This window comes from Natator depressus, chromosome 8 (assembly GCF_965152275.1).
Source record: "Natator depressus isolate rNatDep1 chromosome 8, rNatDep2.hap1, whole genome shotgun sequence".
NCBI lineage: Eukaryota > Metazoa > Chordata > Testudines > Cheloniidae > Natator > Natator depressus.
In genome coordinates, this window is record NC_134241.1 from 16,328,274 (window position 1) to 16,349,886 (window position 21,613).

General features: G+C 45.0%; 1 protein-coding gene across 2 annotated transcripts in view; it reads left to right on the forward strand.

Moving 5' to 3' along the window:
* Positions 1-21,613, forward strand: part of ARHGAP26 (Rho GTPase activating protein 26) — a 309,239-nt gene that overhangs the window by 124,528 nt on the left and 163,098 nt on the right. The window lies entirely within an intron of this gene.

Consider the following 21,613-nt stretch of genomic DNA (forward strand, 5'->3'; position numbering starts at 1 on the left):
GTTGTGTTGTGGTAGCAGGAAAGCACAGCAACAAGATCTAAGGAAGAACATATAGAGTGTGTGATTTGCAGGGTTTTCTGGGGCCTGCTGTGCTCAGGGGACTTTACAGTGTTTCAGTAAGAGTCATAGTGCTACACCTCCTCCTTCAGTAGCTCACATCTTGTGATTGTGTTGACTCCTGCTTTGCCAAAGGAGCACAGCAAATGGGTTTCACAAGCAGTGGAGAAGATGGAGGTTTCCCTTGTACGCTACTTCAGCTGGTTAATGTGGAGGACTTTTAATATTGATAATGCATGGGTTTTCTGTTGTAATTTTGATTCTAGCACTGTGTTACAGCACAGTAATGAACAGTCAAGGTTAGTTCCTATGTAATATAAATACCAATCGGATTTGAGGCCCGAAGTAGAAAATTATTACCTAAGGATTAAAGCAGTGGTTGAGATGAAGCTCGAATTGCATGACTGCAGGTGCTCTTTAAACTCTTGGGCAATACTTTAAGGTTGTGACCCTCACATTTCAAAATGTTCACCATTTAAAAGACACTGTGTTCAAAATTGATAAAGGCAGTGCATAATTAGACTGTGGGTCTCCATTGCCACAGGAAGTCACTGGGGCTTAGAATTTAGCAAGGTTCACAAAGGAATTGGACATTTATGTAGATAACAAGAATATCTGGAGGAGTTGTCATCAATAGCTATACATTTTGGAAGAGTTTTTGACCTCATGCTTCAGGGTTTAAGTTAGTCTCTGTCTATTTCAGATCAGGATGAGACCATATCTACCCACTGTGGGTGTCCCAAAGCATCCGGTGCTGGCTGCTGTGAAAGACAGGATATTGATTTAGACGGACCTTGGGTCTGATTCATTAGGTCAATGACTGTATTGGTTGCTTATCTGATGCTGGCTGTGTGTAGAGAAGTGGTGAGTAAGCAAAGGTGAAACATGCCTGTATGCAGCGGGCTGGACACCTGTTGTGACAATTTAGGGGGTGGTTGCATAGCAAAGGCTAGTTTTGGTCAGGCCAAAACTGGACTCTTGGAGTGGTTGCAATGGTTCAAGAAACCAAAAAGCTTAAGTGTATGTGTCCTGGTTATTATTAAAATACGGCATTTCCTCACTGATTCCTGTAAACTCTTCAAGACTTGGAGAAACTGTGATGTTTGATCAGTTACTCAAACATATGAAATACTGATTTTCCCCCCTGCCTTCCCATGGAACTCTGACACTAAAACTGAGTTCTGGGTAGTGCTTAATTATAGCTACGGACTCCTCATTTCCAGGAACAGTCTCCTGAGGAAGGCTTCATGCATAGAGGGAAAGTTGGCAGGCACCAGAAAGAAATGGGGTTAGTCCAACTGTGTATGTTATAATGCTAAAAGCCCAGCACATCCCATCCCTTCCTTTCCCCCCTGACTTTTTGGGACCCCTTTTTTGGTACATGATAGCCAGTCCTTCCCTTTGCTTCTTGTCTAGCTGGAAGCAATCCTATTAAGAAAGTATTTCTATATAATTCAAATCAAGTTCTCTGGCTCCCATATGTGAGCTGTCTTTTCGCTTTTAAATTACAACCCATCTGGTTTCTGCAGTGGCTGCTACAGAAGTGAGATGGTAATATTGCTTCCTCCTCCTAACGGCAATAATAAAAATAGCACACTCAATTAAAAGAGCGAACAAGACATGTACAGTAAAACACATGACATGATCACAAATTGCCCTTCTCTTGTCCTTCTAATCTTCTACTCTCCCTACCCCAACTTCACTGTACCTTTTTGTTGTGAGGATAGCTTCACTGTATCTTGTTGTTTGTGGGATAGCTCAGTGGTTTGAGCATTGGCCTGCTAAACCCAGGGTTGTGAGTTCAATCCTTGAGGGGGCCATTTAGGGATCTGGGGCAAAAATTGAGGATTGGTCCTGCTTCAAGCAGGGGGTTGGACTAGATGACCTCCTGAGGTCCCTTCCAACCCTAACCTTCTATAATTCTATGATCTAAGCCCTGTGATCCTTCAGTTGCTTACACAGATCCATTCACCCAGGTTTTGTCCTGTTGACTGCATCAGGTTTTGCACAAATGGTAGGGTCAGTCTGTTAGGATTACAGGATCGGTGCCACAGATTGTAAACACCTCTGCTCAGTGACCTTGTCTTTTACTTGTTTGTAAAGTGCCACACATGCAAAAAGTGCTATAAAATAATAAATTATACCGAGTAGCCCAGATTTCATGTTGGGGGCCCTAGTTTTATGTGAACTAGTTCAAAACCAGTCCTTCATACTGCCCACTGCACATTTATTTTCTTCCCTGTAATGCCCATCTGTTTAGGTGGCTTGCTAGTGTAGTACAGTGGTTTTCAAACTTTTTTTCTGGGGACCAAGCTGAAGAAAATTGTTGATGCCTGTGACCCAACGGAGCTGGAGATGAGGGGTTTGGGGTGTGTGGGGGGGCTGAGGGCTGGGGCAGAGGGTTGGGGTATGGGGGTGAGGGCTGTGGGGTGGGGACAGGAATGAGGGATTCAGGGTGTAGGAGGAGGTTCAGGGCTGGGGCAGGGAGTTGAGATGCGGGGGGGGGGGTCAGGACTGGGGGTGCAGGCTGTGCGGTGGGGCCAGGGATGGGGGGTTTGGTGTGTAAGAGGGGGCTCTGGCTGGAGGGGGGTGTCAGGGCTGGGGCAGGGGATTGCGACCCGGGATACGGACCCTGGACTTCAGGAAAGCAGACTTCGACTCCCTCAGGGAACGGATGGGTAGGATCCCCTGGGGGACTATCATGAAGGGGAAGGGAGTCCAGGAGAGCTGGCTGTATTTCAAGGAATCCCTGTTGAGGTTACAGGGACAAACCATCCCGATGAGTCGAAAGAATAGTAAACATGGCAAGCGACCAGCTTGGCTTAATGGTGAAATCCTAGCGGATCTTAAACATAAAAAAGAAGCTTACAAGAAGTGGAAGGTTGGACATATGACCAGGGAAGAGTATAAAAATTGCTCGGGCATGTAGGAAAGATATAAGGAGGGCCAAATCGCACCTGGAGCTGCAGCTAGCAAGAGATGTCAAGAGTAACAAGAAGGGTTTCTTCAGGTATGTTGGCAACAAGAAGAAAGCCAAGGAAAGTGTGGGCCCCTTACTGAATGAGGGAGGCAACCTAGTGACAGAGGATGTGGAAAAAGCTAATGTACTCAATGCTTTTTTTGCCTCTGTTTTCACTAACAAGGTCAGCTCCCAGACTGCTGCGCTGGGCATCACAGAATGGGGAAGAGATGGCCAGCCCTCTGTGGAGATAGAGGTGGTTAGGGACTATTTAGAAAAGCTGGACGTGCACAAGTCCATGGGGCCGGACGAGTTACATCCGAGAGTGCTGAAGGAATTGGCGGCTGTGATTGCAGAGCCCTTGGCCATTATCTTTGAAAACTCGTGGCGAATGGGGGAAGTCCCGGATGACTGGAAAAAGGCTAATGTAGTGCCAATCTTTAAAAAAGGGAAGAAGGAGGATCCTGGGAACTACAGGCCAGTCAGCCTCACCTCAGTCCCTGGAAAAATCATGGAGCAGGTCCTCAAAGAATCAATCCTGAAGCACTTACATGAGAGGAAAGTGATCAGGAACAGTCAGCATGGATTCACCAAGGGCAAGTCATACCTGACTAATGTAATTGCCTTCTATGACGAGATAACTGGCTCTGTGGATGAGGGGAAAGCAGTGGACGTGTTGTTCCTTGACTTTCGCAAAGCTTTTGACACGGTCTCCCACATTATTCTTGCCAGCAAGTTAAAGTAGTATGGGCTGGATGAATGGACTATAAGGTGGATAGAAATCTGGCTAGATTGTCGGGCTCAACGGGTAGTGATCAATGGCTCCATGTCTAGTTGGCAGCCGGTGTCAAGTGGAGTGCCCCAGGGGTTGGTCCTGGGGCCGGTTTTGTTCAATATCTTCATAAATGATCTGGAGGATGGTGTGGATTGCACTCTCAGCAAATTTGCAGATGATACTAAACTGGGAGGAGTGGTAGATACGCTGGAGGGGAGGGATAGGATACAGAAGGACCTAGACAAATTGGAGGATTGGGCCAAAAGAAATCTGATGAGGTTCAGTAAGGATAAGTGCAGGGTCCTGCACTTAGGATGGAAGAATCCAATGCACCGCTACAGACTAGGGACCGAATGGCTAGGCAGCAGTTCTGCGGAAAAGGACCTAGGGGTGACAGTGGACGAGAAGCTGGATATGAGTCAACAGTGTGCCCTTGTTGCCAAGAAGGCCAATGGCATTTTGGGATGTATAAGTAGGGGCATAGCCAGCAGATCGAGGGATGTGATCGTTCCCCTCTATTCGACACTGGTGAGGCCTCATCTGGAGTACTGTGTCCAGTTTTGGGCCCCACACTACAAGAAGGATGTGGATAAATTGGAGAGAGTCCAGCGAAGGGCAACAAAAATGATTAGGGGTCTAGAGCACATGACTTATGAGGAGAGGCTGAGGGAGCTGGGATTGTTTAGTCTGCAGAAGAGAAGAATGAGGGGGGATTTGATAGCTGCTTTCAACTACCTGAAAGGGGGTTCCAAAGAGGATGGCTCTAGACTGTTCTCAATGGTAGCAGATGACAGAACGAGGAGTAATGGTCTCAAGTTGCAATGGGGGAGGTTTAGATTGGATATTAGGAAAAACTTTTTCACTAAGAGGGTGGTGAAACACTGGAATGCGTTACCTAGGGAGGTGGTAGAATCTCCTTCCTTAGAGGTTTTTAAGGTCAGGCTTGACAAAGCCCTGGCTGGGATGATTTAACTGGGAATTGGTCCTGCTTCGAGCAGGGGGTTGGACTAGATGACCTTCTGGGGTCCCTTCCAACCCTGATATTCTATGATTCTATGATTGCGGCCCAGAGTTGGAGCGCGGACTTACCTCTGGCGGCTCCCGGTCAGAGGCGCAGCCAGGGTGCAGAGGCAGGCTTCCCACCTGTCCTGGCACCCCGGACCGCGCTGTGTCCTGGAAGTGGCCAGCAGCAGGTCTGGCTCCTAGGTGGAGGCGCGCAAGCGGCTCTGCTCAACTCTCGCCCACAGGCACCACCTCTCTTCCCCCGGAAACCGGCCAATGGGAGTGTAGAGCCAGTGCTCGGGGCAGGGGCAGCACGCAGAGCCCCATGGTCCCCCTGATTAGAAGCCGGACCCGCTGCTGGCTGCTTCTGGGGTGCAGCATGGTGTCAGAAAAGGTAGGAACTAGCCTGCCTTAGTCCAGGCAGCACTGCCGCCTGGACTTTAAACGTCCCAGTCGGCAGTGCTGACCAGAGCAAGGCGACTCAGCGCCTTACATGCTGTGACCCACGGTTTGAAAAACACTGGTTTAGTACATCTAGCTATGCAGGTTATCATTTTGGAGATGCAACGACTGATGGATGTTTATAGCACTTTGAACTGGCCATCCATGTACACCACTGGCACTCTCACCTACTGAAGCATCGTGCAGAATTGCAATCGTAAGGCATTAGTGATGAAAGCTCTGTAAGTTGGTGGATAAGGCAGATTCCTTGTCCTTGATCCACCTCCTCCCCGTCTCTAAAGTTACAGGAAATTGGGTTGTAAATTTGTTTTGTGCGGTTTTGTCTTGACACCAGGATGTCAGTTGTTAGGCTTACCCCACAAAGTTTGCTTTGCACAATAAGTAAGTTTAACCCCTAGACTCCCAGAACTATGCATTGTGATTCTTTTTTTTTTCTTACTTTATTTTACTGTCCTAGAAAAGAAGCTGATCTCACTTCCAGTCTCTTTTCTTGCTTGAAAAAAATTGATAGTGTTGGATATAATTCCATGAACAAATTTAGAAGCCCAGTGTGTAACAATATTAAAATGGATTCAGTTGAATTTTTTTTAATTGCACTTACTTTAAAACTAAAAACCAATGCGGTGCTACTATTTAACCAGGACTAAATATGGAATGTGAGTTATTAGCCAAGATATTTTAACAAATTTGAAAAGATTTACCATACCTTCAGTGCTAAGAGCAAGTCAGATAGATATGACTTTAGCTTTCTATTAGCTTTCACTAGTGTAATTAGTTGTACTAAAAATCACAAGTTTCCTTTGATTTATATCATTCAATGGAGCTAGAAACAAAGGAAGTCTTAGTCTCAACACAGAACATTTAAACTGGCTTTTTGTTAATTTTTTCAGCATTAAAATTTACTGGTCTCCCCGCCCCCCAAGTCAAATATTGAAATGTATGTATTGGGGGAGGTAGTGCTTCTTCTTTATAGCAGACTAAGTCAAGGATAAAATGTTTATGTTCTCATAAAGGTGACTGTGGTAAGTTGTGGGATTAAAAGAGGCATAAATTAGGCTGTTTGCTTTGTGGCAAAGAACAGAACAAGATAAGCATTTTAGTAAGATTGGGGCTTTTCTTGCCAAGTCTGCACCGAGCATGCCAGCCAGAGGAGAGATCATAGGGTCAGTGTTACCTTGTTACTGCTTTCTAAAACACTAGTGATCAGAGCCCTAAAGATCATCTTCATATAAACACATCCTGAAATGTGGCACAACTTTCCTGAAGTGTTTGGAACTTGAGGTGTTAAAATCTTTTTGTCAAGACAAATGAGTGTAGCTGTAGCTGTGTTGGTCACAGGATATTAGAGAGACAAGGTGGCTGAGGTAATATATTTTAGTGGACCGACTTCTGGTGGTGAGAGAGACCAGCTTTTGAGCCACGCAGAGCTCTTCTTCAGGTCTGGGGAAGGTACTCCAAGTGTCACAGCAAAATGCCAGGTGGAACATATTGTTTAGCATTGTGCTGTGATGCTCAGAGCACCTTTCCCAGAGCTGAAGAAGAGCTCTGTGTGACTTGAAGGCTTGCCTCTCTCACCATCAGAAGTTGGTCCAATAAAAGATATTACTTCACCCACCTTGTCTCTTAAAACAAACAAAAAAATAGCTTAGTCCATAAGTCACATCCTGGCTGAGCTATATTAACTCATTGCATGGCCTTGACCAGTTTATAGCTACAAAACTGTGTTGTTAAAAGGGGAATGTAACATCCTGGAATTCTAGGGGACAAAATATGGTATAGGAAGATCTGAGCAGCTCTGTCTTAGTAGGTAAATGGTAATTGCCCTTCCAAAAAAAAAAAAAAAAAGTGGGAGAGCAAATAAAACACTGAGATACTTTTATATTGATCATTTCGGGTGGAAGTCACTTCTTGGAACTGGTTGTCATTGCTGTAAACCGAAATAGGCCATCTCCTTGGTTATGCTGAGGCAATCTGTGCCAATCCTTGCTTTGTGTTCTTCCTAGTGTTGAAGAAGAAATTAAATGAAGTTACAAAAACAGGACTGAAATGAAGTTACAAAAACAGGACTTTCTTGTCCATTTTTTCCCTTTTTGTCTTTCTTTCTGTTTAATTCCTTAATATAGTTTACCAGCTTGGGTGGGCAAGGATGGTGTCTGCATTCTGAGAAACCCCTAGCATGCTTTTAGGCACTCTTTATTAATTAATTAATAAATCCATAATGCAATGAATGAAAACTAGCGATAAACTAACATCAAAAGGTTCTCCGGTCCCATTCTGACAACCTTCCAAAAGTTCACCAGGATAACTCGTGGAGAGAATTAATAATAGACGTTAGGGCCCGATTTTTCCAAAGGGCAGCCTCCCCCACTGTATTATCTGCTGTGTTCTGAGCACTTCTGGTTGCTTTGTTCAGGTTCCTAAACAGGCACGGAGCTCTTGTGGAAAATCCGGCCCCATTTGTCAGTGCTGAGAACTTTAGAAAGCTCAGTCGTGGTTAGAGTTGAACTAACGGAGGCCCACAGTCTATTCCATCCATTCAAATCTAATCCATACTGAACTTTTTGTTTGATCTTCCGGGATTATTAGATTCCCATTTTGGGTTAATTTTTTTTTGAAGTTGCTCCGTGCACCTGACCTTAATAACTACAGCCTGCTGCTCTGAGATTATAGTGAATCCACTGTCAATAGCCAAATGGCATAAAGAGTTTCAACAGTCCTCAGCATGCCACTTCAATGCATGGATAAATTGCTTGATCTGGGCATGCATGCAAGCACACGCGCACGTGCGCGCGCGCGCACACACACACACACACACACACACACACACGTATGCCTATGCTGCAATCAGAGGTGATTGCAGGTCATGTAGACACCCCCTGCTACCTTTAATCTAGCTAGTGTGGCTAAAAGTAGCAGTGAAGGTGTGGTGGCAAGGGCTTCAGCATTAGCTGAACAGCATACCTGGAACTCTGGCTATTTACTCAAGTTCCTAGCCCATTGCAACATCTGTGTTGCTTCATCTTCGCTGCTATTTTTAGCCACACTAGTTAGATTAAAGCTAGCACAGTTGTGCCTACCTGAGCTGCAGTCACACCTCCAACTGCAGTGTAGACCTACCCGGAGCCTCAGTTCTGTAACTGCTGAGCTGCACAAAAAACTTGCAGTCTGTTAGTGAGCATGTGGTCTCTGCCAGTGCCAGATCCGGCAAGGTGCTGACAGCCCTCAAATTTTGTGAAGTCAGTGGGAGCCAAGAGCATTAGGCACCTTAAAGGGACCACATAAGGCTTGACTTTTTCAGAGATGCTGAGCCACCTGCAGCTCTACAGAAGCAGACTCATATTTAGCATGTAGCATAATTTTCCTCCTGAAATCTGTTTCAAAGGACCCACTAAAAGTGTATATAAGATCCATTCTGGTCTTTCCAAAGTGATTCTGCTTGTGCTATCTGCTCCTCCTACAGACTCCTTTGTAACCCTCGAAGCCATGCACTGGTGTTGTCTTCTGACAGCCCTGTTAAACGGCATCTCACTCTGCTAATACAGCTGTTCTGGCCCTAAGAGAAAGCTCTGCTTTTATTGTTAAGGTCATACACACTCTTATTTACCTGCATATGTGGTTAGGCTATAGGTGGAGAAGATGGTTAACAATCCCAGGAATGTAAGTAGCCTGCCTAGCACAGAACTCTGTTCCTTTTGAGCTTGCTCTTTCCAGAACCAGAAGAGCAAAAGACTATACAAACGCCTGCCAGTCTTACGTACAGTATGCAACAGGATGCTCTGCCGCTAAGACTACAGCAGCTGGATGCCACGTTGCTCTCGCAGTGTTTGGAAGGAAAGGCCAGTAGAGGAGGCAGGGGCTGAAATGCTGTGGGAGGGGTTCTCCACCAGGAAAAACACAAAATGGAGAGGAAGAAAAGATTTGGGTGTGGTGAATTGCCATGTAGGCTGTTGTCCACTAGATGGCAAGCTGAGACCAGCAGGCTCATTGCACTTGTGCCTGGAGGTAAAGGAGAGCTGGGATCTCCAGCAGAGCAACTGGCCTATTGCCATTCCCCTGTTCTCAGTGGCTTATAACTCAGCTATATAAAAGGTGGGGTGGAAAAAGTGCCCTGCGCCAAAACCTGGTAATCTAGTGGCCATGCAGGATACCCTAGAGTTAATCGCTGGGATCTCCCCCCCCCCCCCCCCCCCCCCAGGCCAGAAGTGGCTTGGCATGCTGTGGGAGGCAGTGTGCCCAGCTGTGAGAGGGAAGGGGGTGGAGGTGTGGGGGGTGGGTGGAGAAAGGAAGGGAGAAAGAGTGCCTCACTTCACCCTGCGCCAGTCTCAGTCCCTCCAGCTGCTTGCATGTGGCAGGTCTTCCAGCGCAGTATTTTTATTTTTTTGGAGTGGACTTATGAGGCGGAGACATTGTTGAGCAGCAAGGAGTGGTTGCCCCCTCCCTCAGCCCCTTCAGCGCGACAGCAGCAGCTGAAGGAGAATCCTGACTTTCTCTCTGAGCACTGTGCAGCAATAATATCCTGACTTCCAGGGGGGCAGCAGAGAACCAGAAGCTTGCAGTGGTGCCAAGTACAGAGTAACCGAGTACACAGCCGTGTCCCTTTTCCTCTTCCCTTCCTCCCCACCCACTTAGTTTTGTTCCTTCTTCCCAACTGTGCTAGTTTTGCTCCCGCCCCTGCCCCTTTAAGCCATACCACCTAAACTCTTCAAACCTCTTCTGGTCTTCCCCCTTCCCCGCTGTTCCAGCTACTCTCATTGCCTCCAAACAGCAGCAGTTCAAGTCCATCTTCTGCAGCACGGATGCCAGAAGTCCCTGCTCTCGTCCCTACCCAAAAAAAAAAAAGTCAAGTCAAACTGCAGCACACCACTCCTGACGAAAACATTGTTTTGGTCTCTTCCCTCCTGCTGTCAGGTTAAAGGAGCTGCTGGCATTTTTCAAGCCAGGTAGCATTTTTGAAGTAAACCGAATGGAGACGAAAATCGTCTAAACCACAACCCCCTTCCCATTTTCAGTATTTATCTCTTTTCCCCTCCTCCTCGCTCTCTCTGTTTCCTTTTCCTCACACCATTCCCTCTTGCATGTGAACTTGCTCTAGTCTGGGACGGGGGAGGGTGTCACGGAGTCCCCGGGCAATGCTCTGGAACTGCTCCCTACGAAGCCAGGCAGGACTGAGTCCTGCCTGGCTTCATAGGGAGCAGTTCCAGAGCATTGCCCGGGGACTCCGTGACACCCCCCCTGTCCCAGACTAAGCCTGTCTTCAGGGCAAAAAGCTCACACAGCTTCATCTTTCTGGGTCTGAGCTCAGAGCATTCAGCATCCTCTGCCCCTCCGTGTGCTTCCCACAGCGAGTCCGCCCAGGCAGGGTCCTGGGGAAGCCAGAGGGTCCTGCACCCCAACTTCACAGTCAGATGTGACTTTTAGCCAGCCAGTAAAACAGAGGTTTATTAGATGACAGGAACACGGTCTAAAACAGAGCTTGTAGGTACAGAGAACAGGACCCCTTAGCCGGGTCCATTTTGGGAGGCAGTGAGCCAAACAACCACATCTGCACTTCACTCCACATCCCCAGTCAGCCCAAACTGACTCATCCTCCAGCCCCTCCTCCTCTGAGCTTTGTCCCTTTCCCGGGTCCGGAGGCCACCTGAGTCCTTTGTTCTCCAACCCTTTGGCTATCACCTTGCAGTGGGGAAGGGCCCAGGCCATCAGTTGCCAGGAGGCAGAGTGTCGGCCATCTATGTACACTGACCCTTTGCTCTGCAACAATTACACCCCCTTATCCCACCACCTAGAGACTTAAGAAATGCATAGGGGAAACTGAGGCACCCCTACAGTATTCAGAGGAAACATTAAGAACAGTCCCACTTCGTCACAGAGGGGGAACGGATGTTCAGAGTGCAAAGTTTACCCAGTGTTAATAAGCTGCGTTTCAGCCCCATTTCATGGAGCCGTCCATTCAGCTTCTATTCAGAGGCAGTGCAGAGAGCTCAGTGACACTGGATTCAGTTGTTGTTGGGATTGCATGTTACCATGGTGATCTGCTGTGACCATATTAATAAATCTCAACTCCTCTCTCTGGATTTGTGAAAGAAACAATACAAATACACCCACGTTTCTGAAGTGCCTTTGAAATGAGATCAAGTTTGTACTGTAGAAGGCCCAGACACAGCTCTTTGGCATGACCTCTTGGTGCAGGGTGTTGGGGGATGTATGGTGGAGAGGTAGCACACTGGAGATCTCTCTCTGATGCTGTCTTAGATTAGACTGGGCAGTACTTTATAATTCCTCGGTCCTTGCCATGTACGTCTAATGTGCCGCATATGACCAGGGACCTTACTTCTAGTCCACAAAATGGGGCAGGATGTGTGGAGACTTCAGGTGAATGTAGGGCCCTAGAAACAGGATGTTGGCTTGTGAGAAAGTTGATGGGGACACAATGGCTCCCCAGAATGATTTTGTTTGAATTAGAGCTGTGACATTCTAATGTGTATCTGCCTCTGAGACTCTCCAGTATAAGAATGCATCAGTCTTTCCTTGCTAACTTCCCCATTCCCCTTTTGCAACGCTCTGCCAGCTGTAAATATTATCTTCATCGTACATTTTAAGAAGTGTCTCCATTGGAAGGACTGTTAAATGCCACTTTGTGGAAGAAAAGCAGTGTCTGCCTGTTTAAAGTTTACGGTCTTTTTTTAATGTAAACTTTGTTTAGTACTCGTGAATTGTGCCAAATGGACAGCCCTGGAAACTTATTTTCTGTCTCAGTTCACAGAACAGATACATAAAGACAGTGAATGTATGAACTTCCCCAGCCTTTCCTGCATGCATCTGGCTCCAAGGTCTTTTTTCCATGCTAAGATTTTTGGAACTCCTGCAGCCCCACTGGTTGTAGTTGCCCAGTGGTATTGGTAATATAGTTTGTTATAAGTACTCGTATAGGAAGGCTTAGGTGTGTTAACTTCAGCTAATCCTTCTCTGAGCATCCCCATAAAAGACCATTTCATAGTACAACTACATCTAATGACCTTTTCATCCAGGGATCTCAAAAATGTTTTCCAAACATCAATTATACCTTGGGACACCCCATGTGACTAGATTTTTTTCCCCCCTTTTTAACAAATAGGAAAATTGAGGCTAAAAGATTTTAAGTGATTTGCCTAAGTTTCCATAAAGTGAATCTGCAGCAGACTGGGGAATACATGTGAAGAGCCCTGTCTTCTAATCCCTGATTCTGGCTTCTAGACCACAGTCCTCTGTCTGACAGGTGTTCAGTGGTGATGGAGCCAGACTTTGTATTTCTGCTTTAGAAAAGTAATTTAGTGTTACACCATTTCTGTGTTTTGTAGCAAAACTCACCCTTGCATTCCCATCCAATACGTAGCCTGCTACCCTCCTCCCCTAAATTTTGCTGCTGGGAATTCTTTTCTGAAATTGTTTTTCATTTTCCTCTTCTAATTACACAAAATGGTGAAAGAGTAATTTACCAGTGGAAATTAATGTGTCTTTTGAACTCAGTCCAATGCTTTAAACCTCTGCATTCCTATAGTTTTGGCTCATTCAGAAAAATAAATTAACTTGAAGGGCTTCAGTCATAACTCCCCAACACACCATGGTTGGATACGAACTAAACACTTCCAATCTCCTCACATTACACCATAACTAACTGGAAGTTGTGAATTTGTTGGATCACTTTAATTCACCTTAATTGTCACTCATTTATTCTATTCTATGTAGGTTCTTATGCCATGCTCATCACCATCGCATCTGAGTGCCTTCCAGTAGTGCATTAAAACTCCCTTTGACTGAGACTAGGGTCAATGGTATCTATTGAGGATACAATATTATAGTAACAGCAAATGACCAGGTAGAGGATTTACTTGCTTAGGATTTTGATATCATCAGCAACATTTTACTCCTAGAACACTGGTTGTAAATTTGATCCCAAACTGATAGTTATCAAAAGTAGTTAATTGTTAGAGCTGGTCAGAATTATTCATTCAACTTTTATTTTTCCCAATGAAAAAAGGGCTTTTAGTTCAAACAGAAATTTCCATATTCAATGAGGTTTTTTGGTTTGCGGCCAAAATGGTTTGTTTCCAGTTTTTTGTTTTTGACAAAAACTTTGAAATGTTGGAGAAAAATGTAGATGAAGACACAAATTTTTTAGTTTTTTTTAATTGAAATTTTGGGTTTGGTCATTGCTGTTGGGTGCCTAGTTGACGTTCTGTACAAAATGAACTTGGGCCAGGGCTTCAATGACAACTCATCACATCGTGAAAATTGGTCCCCTTATTCTCTGCCTTGTTTGAGAGGTCAAAGACTGGACTGGTTCATGGAGTCTGAACTGCCATGTTGCCCCAAGAGATGGTCTCTCTCCAGGTCAAGATTGAGGTACAATGAGATGCCTGGGCTGAACCTGGTGTGTGGATTAGTAGAGGATTAATCATTTGCCAAAGTTGTCAATCTAGTACCTTTCAGCACAATTAAATTTGCTCCATAAATAGCTAAAAATACTGGGCAAGACTGAAATGCTACTTTGTGTCTGCAAATGTTGAGACCACCACCGTCAGGATTAAAAGCAGAAATATCTTTTGGTTGGGGGAAAAAACAAATAAAAGATGTTTTGGCTGCTACTGATAGGTCATTCTCGAGTTACCCTGGGCTCAGAACAGAGACCTCTTGTTAAAGGCCCTGGTCTTCTTCAGTATCTACAGCTCTGAACAGTGAACCAGACATCTTTGTAGTGGGTTGCTGTGCTTCACGCAACCTTGCAGAGCTCTCTGCTGATCTAAATTTGTCCATGATGAGGTGTGGAGGAAGAATTTACAGGCATTTTCCTCATCTACTTGGCAGTACGTTGCTCCTCTGTAACTCTCCGCTGGCTTTCCTTGATACCCGAATGCATAGAATAGCTTTTCTGTGAATCAGACTTTTTGGTCCACTTACCTGTCCGCTCTTGGAGAGGTGTTGTAACATTGGCTAACTCTAAAACCCTTCAGTCCTTGTTCAAAGGTGACACATGCTTCGCAGTCCAAGAATTTTATTCAAAATGAATGCAGTGACAGTGCTGATCTTTGGATTCCATGGCATTAAACATCTCTGCAATCTGTCTTGCTAAAAACCAAACCCTGTGACGGGTTGGATCACAGAAACCCCTTTGGGATTGCCAGCTGATGTGCCAAGACTACTTCTGCCTCTGCTTTCCCTGCCAGCTTGGGACTCCAGCACCATGTCTTGTTGAGCCAGACACGCCAATCTGCTCCAACACAGACACAGGGTTTGAACCACGTGCCCCAAAGCTGCAGACTTAACTGAAATCAGCTTAAGAAATGTTCCTGTCTTTTACACTCAGATGCTCAACTCCCAATGGGGTCCAAACCCTAAATAAATCCGTTTTACCCTGTAAAGCTTATACAGGGTAAACTCATAAATTGTTCGCCCTCTATAACACTGATAGAGTGATATGCACAGCTGTTTGCCCCCCCAGATATTAATATATACTCTGGGTTAATTAATAATACAGAAAGTAGGATTTAAGTGGTTCCAAGTAGTAACAAACAGAACAAAGTGAATTACCAAGCAAAATAAAATAAAACATGCAAGTCTGTATGTCTAAGAAAACTGAATACAGATAAAAACCTCACCCAGTAAGCTTCCTTTTACAGACTAGTCTCCTTCTAGTCTGGGTCCAGCAGTCACTCACACCCCCTGAAGTTACTGTCCTTTGTTCCAGTTTCTTTCAGGTATCCTTGGGGGTGGAGAAGCTATCTCCTTAGCCAGCTGAAGACAAAATGGAGGGGTCTCCCAGGGGTTTAAATAGACTTTCTCTTGTGGGTGGACACCCCTCCCTCCCCCTGTGTAGAATCCAGCTACAAAATGGAGTTTTGGAGTCACATGGGTGAGTCACATGTCCATGCATGACTCAGAACTTACAGGTAGCAGCCATGGGTCACATGCTACCTTGAACGTCCTCAAGTAGACTTCTTACGTGGACTGGAGCATTCCAAGATCCATTGTCCCTTAAGTGCTTCTTGATTGGGCTCTTAATTTGCATATTCCTTTCTCAAGAAGCTGACCAAATGCTTTACAAAGGCTACTTAAAAATCAAGCCAGAACACCCAATATTCATAACTTTGAAAACAAAAATGATACATGCATACAAATAGGATTAATAGATTCAGTAGATCATAACCTTTACAGAGATGTGTTACATGGTATATGTAACATAAAACATATTCTAGTTATGACATTCATAAGCATATTTTCATAAAGCCCTATGGGGGGCACCACAACAACCCCAACCAAACAAAACACCAACAACCCACCACAAATAGCAGGAGAAAGGAGATTTAACTACTCCATAAGCTTTAGTAAATCAGACAGATCTTTGGAGGCAGCTCCATCAGCAAATCTAAGACATAATTTTGTGTTGATTATGGATTTAAAGTCAAGCTTGACTTTAATGTGATTCCAGAGAGATGAATGTTTGCAGGAAGCTAGAGCTGTTGGGTCGGTGTTGAAGAGGTTGGGTTTGGCAGTCTTCTGAAAAAGAGCCCAGAAAGCTGTGCCATAGGTGGTTTCATGAATCCCTGAAGAGCTGGATGAGATGGGAAGCTTTGAAGTTTAATAGCAGGATAAATTGTCCTTTTGTAACTTGCTGCTATGTTACCATTGCTATCCTCCAGGTATTTCAATATGTGATTGTAGTGTGTGTGTGTGTGTCTGTCTGTCTCTATTATTGTCTCATGTTTGTACAGTCACTCACTCATGCTCTTACGGAGCCCACTCTTTGACATTCCCATCCCTGGACCAGACCATGGAGGGGTTTGGGGTGTCTCTCCCATTCAGGCTGCTTCCAACACGCCTTTCCCATTCTTTCTCCTGTTTTGAGCAACACTGTATCTGGCTTGTTTCTCCCTCTTGTTGCTGTCCCCTGCCATCCACATAGCTCCTACCTATCCATCTTCCTCTCTGATTTTGACTCCTCTCTCTCTCTCTCTCTCTCTCTCCCATTCATCCTCTGCGACACCAGCTTTCATATTGAACATGAGTCAGACACCTTTGCTGCAGGTTTCCTCACCCTCACCTCTTCATTTGACCTGCAGCCCTGGTTGAATTGTCCTGCCTGCCAAAATGGCTGTTCACTTGACTTACCAAGCACTGCTCTCGTCCAACCCCTCTCTCTCTCTCATCATCCCCTGGTCTCTTTCAGCATATCCATTCCCCCCTCCACCCAGTGTCTTGGTCTTTCTGTGCCTTCCAGTCCATCAGCACTGAGGATTCATGTCTGTTCTCAGCCCTCTCCTTCCTCCCTCTCTGCCCTTCCATTGATTTAGTTGTTAATTCTCTCACTGCTTCATTCTCCTCCACCCTTAACTCTCTCTGCCCCTGTTTCCCATCGCAAGGTCTGCCCTAGCTCACCCCCTCTGTCTGCTTCTGCCACTCCTGCTTGCACATTGCTGGTAGAAAGCCCAATGACCTGGCTGACTTTCTCCACTACACATTCATTTTCTCCTCCTTCAGTTCTGCCATCTTCCTAGATAAGCAACTCTACCTCTTCAACTTAATTTCATCTCACGCTTGCAATTTCAGCCTCGTCTACACTTTTACTTCGCTTCTCAAGCCCTCCCATCTCCTGCTCCCACTTCTCTCTGTGCACAAGAGCTAACCAATCTCTTCCAAGAGAAAACTAACAAAATGTAATGTGAGAGAGAAAAGGTAGGTTAGTGTGGTGGTGAGTGGTCTGAGGATGGTGTTTCTGAGAGTCCTGATTATTCCTTCATAGGAGTGCATTGGCCAGATATGATGGGTCTGTCTGGGTTCTCTTGTTTGTTTATCCTAGGAAGCATGTAGAAGGTCCCTGGGGTGGAGTTATGGGGGATGAGGTAGTAAAGTTTCTCTTGGAGTTGTTCAGGAAGAATTTGATGGCATCCTTAAATTCCTGTGTGAATTGTGGTGTGGGGTGTCCCTTCTCTTTTTCATCGCTAAACTCATTGAATGTGCTGTCCCCGATCATCTGGAATTCCTCTCTCTGTTTCTGGCCTAGACCCTCTCCAGTCCAGCTTCCACCCCTTGCACTCCATGGAAGCTGCTCTTGCCAAAGTCACTAATGAACTCTTCATAGGCAAAGCTGAGAACCACTGCTCTGGCCTCACCCTTGATGCATCAATGCCTGTGATGCAGTTGACCACGCTCTTTTTGAAATCTTGTCCTCCAATGGGTTCTGTGACTCTGTCCTCTCCTAGTTCTTCTCCTACCTCTGATCATTTCATCAGTGTGTCCTTTGTCAGATCCTACTCATCACTCCTCTACAGCTTTCTGGGTGGGAGGAGAGTATTCACAGGGTCTTGTCCTGGATCCCCTTCTCTTCTCCCTCTACACCTTTTTTTCTGGGTTATCTCATCTGCAAACAGAAATTCAGTTACCATCTCTATGCAAGTGAGTCACAGCTCTAGCTCTCTGCTCTAGACCTGTCATCTTCTGCCCAACCTCAAATCTTGACTTCTGTCTGTGAAATCCCCTTGTGGATGTCTAACCACTAGCTCAGGCTCAGCATAGCCAAAACAGAGCTCTCTGTCCCTCAGGCCTGTAACCTGGGCTTCATCTTCAACTTGGACTTCTCTCTAGGCCCTCACATCTAGGCTAGGTCTAAAGCTTGCTAATTCTTTTTGTATCACATCTCTAAAATATTAGAGAGACAAGGTGGGTGAGGTGGTATCTTTTATTGGACCAACCTCTGTTGGTGAGAGAGACAGGCTTTCGAGCTTGACAGCCTAAGAGGATCAGAAATGCCTCTTGACCACAACACCAAGTGCAAGCAGCATCTATGTTCGGCTGGAGATGGGTTAAGTTTCAACATTTCTACTTTGATTGACCAAAAAGATGGAGACCTCGCTCCCAGCTATCCAATTTCCACTTTGCTTGTTGCCGCGACACTTCAGCCTGTTACTGTAGCTCTTTGTTAATATTTCTCTGTGTGTCCGTCATGTCCTCAAGAGGATAAAAAACAAATCAACCCAAAAAACCACAACCCAAACTTCTAACCTGAATCAGGAATCTCACCATGTTGCACACTGACTATTCTGTGTATCTCCATGTTCTTACCTCTGTTCCCTTCATCCTTCCTCTCCCTTCACCCTCCTGTCCTTTTTTAAACCCACTTGTAGAATTTCGATTGCAAGCTCTTAAGGGTAGCATTTTATCTGTACATCACTGTCCTTGACTGGAGCCTCTAGGTGTTGGAAGAATAATGAGTCTCTTACAAGTGCTGCATCCGACGAAGTGGGTATTCACGCACGAAAGCTTATGGTCCAATACGTCTGTTAGTCTATAAGGTGCCACGGGACTCTTTGCTGCTTTTACAGATCCAGACTAACACGGCTACCCCTCTGATAAGTGCTGCTTCGGTTTCTGATAGTTTCATAAATTGTATATAATCCATTATCTCCAAGTTGCTTGTGCTCCATGCACCAAGTTTTTTTTTCCTTGTTTAACAAGACACTCCAGTCCCAGATGAGATCTATTAAAAGCTGGGAGAAACATCTTTTAGATTCCAGATGTCATTTTAAAAAAACAACTTTAATTCTGCCCTTTGCCAGAGAGGTTTGCAGTTTCTGGATGCTCTTGTGTCTGGCCCTTCTGTATCCATAGCTGCTCTGGAATTCCGGGTTGGAATGGTGTCTCTTATCCCTTTTTCATTTGCTTCAAGCTGAGATTTCAGCTTTTCATTTATATATCCATTGCCATATTTTACTTTCCTTTTGCCATCTTGAAGTTGGATTAGTGGAGTGTGCAGCAAAGATCCAGGGCCTATGTACACTACAAGGGAAGCTGGAACATATTACATCTCTGCTCTGTGATCTGCACTGGCTTTCCATTTGCTTCGAGGTTCATTTCAGGGTTACAGATCTGTTGTGAAATGGTTACCTGAGAGACTGTCTGTCTGCTTGTGCCCCATTACAACAGCTGAGATCCCTTAAGGTGCATTTGCAGACGGAGTCCCTGTGCGTTTGTTCTTGAAGACTGAAGGCAGTGCATTTTCAGCATTCACTCAGAGCTCTAGTTTGCTGACCTTCAGAACATAGTACAAGTCACATCTTTTGGGCAGAATATTTTTATGTCTGGCTATGAGAGGGAGAGAGCACTATTTCTATTGCCTGTTGTGAGCAATGGAATGCATTGTGATTTTTATTTCTGCCCTGCTGGACCCAGATACCAACATGATACATGCCTACAAATATTTCAAGAAAATAACTGTCTCACCTAGCATTAATCTATTCAAATACATTTCCCCTAGGGGAACCTCCTAACTGGCTCGCTATATTTCAAATGTGCCTATGTCAAAACCTTTAATGGTTTTGTGTGGGCTATCATCTCTTGAAAGCCTGTATCTGCTTCTATTTTCCAGTAGTGTTGAGGCAGTGTAGAGCTGTTGTAAGTTGAGTGGTGGAAGCTAGCAAAATCTTTATTAATTAAAGATAAGAAAATGGCCTTTTAAAAAAGTATTTTCCTTGGAAACTTTGTCTGCAACTACTGGTTTTTGCTATTCCTTCTTTAAATTGTATTTTTCCAGATGGACTAACTGAGGCCGAGACAGGATAAGTGTCTTAACTCCAGGTCATAGAGTCATTCTGTTGCTCAGCTTTGATTAGGATCCAGGCACCCACCTCTCTGCTGGATCTATCCCCAGGGCTTCTCCAGCTATGAGTACTTGTGGCACCTTAGTCTAACACGGCTGCTACTCTGAAACCAGCTATGAGGTTACTCTCTCGGGGAAGACACAAATGAGCCAATAGAAAAGAAGGGTGGGAGAGGATGTGTTTTCTTTTCTCCTTAGTTCCTGGATTTTTTTCACTTTGGACAAATAGCAGAACTGTTTAACTATTCAAGGACTAGATCCAATCAACTGCATAGGAGGCAGCTCAGTGGAAGAGTTTTAGCTAAAATATCTATTGTTAATTTAGAATAGGAGAAGGAAATGAAGGGAGGGCTTCTTTGTGTAACCAGCCGATGAAACTAACGACCTCCCTTGTTCCATTTTTCCACTCTCATCAAACCACTTCTCTTTACACAGCCTATCTACCTGCCTGACCAGATCCACCATGACTTAAACTTTTCCTCCTTCACGTCTTTCCTGTTAGGCATGGCCTACATCTAAAACTTAGGATGACGTAGAGGTGTAAAAAATTCACATCCCACGAGAGATCTAGTTATGCTAACCTAAGCCCGGGTATAGATAGTGCTAGGTTGACCAATGATTTACCCCCTTCCATGCTCCAAACAGTCCAGGGTTTACCATTCCTGGCCATGCCATGCCTTAACTTTTACATGTGAGCTGTTTTGGGCGGGGAATATTACGTTTTAATTTTAAAGTGTCATGCATACGTATGCCGCTGTAGAAATTATTAATATTTTTTTTCCAAAGTAGACTATTAACCCTCCCGCCCACTCCCATCCCACCAAAAAAAAAAAAAAATTCATGGGGAGGAAACTCTGCGTTCATGTCGGGGTGGGAAGAGGGGAATATTCTGTCGCAGATTAGGAGAGGAACATTCCAACAATTTGAGGAGATTGTCCTGCTCTAAAAACAATGTTGAGAGAGATGAGACCTTGGATGTAGGTTTTTGGTGGTCTCCACTGCTCTCTATGCTGGTTAGGGGGTCACCATGGGTAATTGAGATGGTCTTTTGTAGGCAACAAGCCTTATTACCTTGCACATAATGAGCCTTCCCATTTGGACTTTTGAAGAGCCAACAAACATCCCCTTACTTTCCTAGTGGGAGACTTTCAAAGGCACAAATGGGCGATAGATGCCCAATTCCTGTTGACTTGGAATGGGAGCTGGGTGCCTAATTATTGTTTATTATTTGTATTACTAAGCTCCTACCCAGTCATGGACCAGCACTCCATAGTGCAAGGTACTGTGCAAACACAGAACAAAAAGAGCCCCAGACAGCTCACGATCGAAGTACCTAACTACCTTTAATGGTTGGGAGTAGTTATCACACTTAAATATGTTTTACAGCAGAATGAATGTGAGAGATGTTTGCTTTAAGACATTTTTAAATAAAGATGATCTAACATAATTCAAAATTAAGCTAGTTTATTGCTTCGCCCTGGTCTACACTACAAGTTTAGGTCAAATTTAGCAGCATTAGGTCGATTTAACCCTGCACCTGTCCACATGACAAAGCTATTTTTGTCAACTTAAAGGACTCTTAAAATTGATTTTTGTTCTTCTCCCCGACGAGGGGATTAGCGCTAAAATCGACATCGCTAGGTCGAATTTGGGGTAGTGTGGACGCAACGGTATTGGTCCTCGGGACTTATCCCAGAGTGCTCCATTGTGACCGCTCTGTACAGCACAT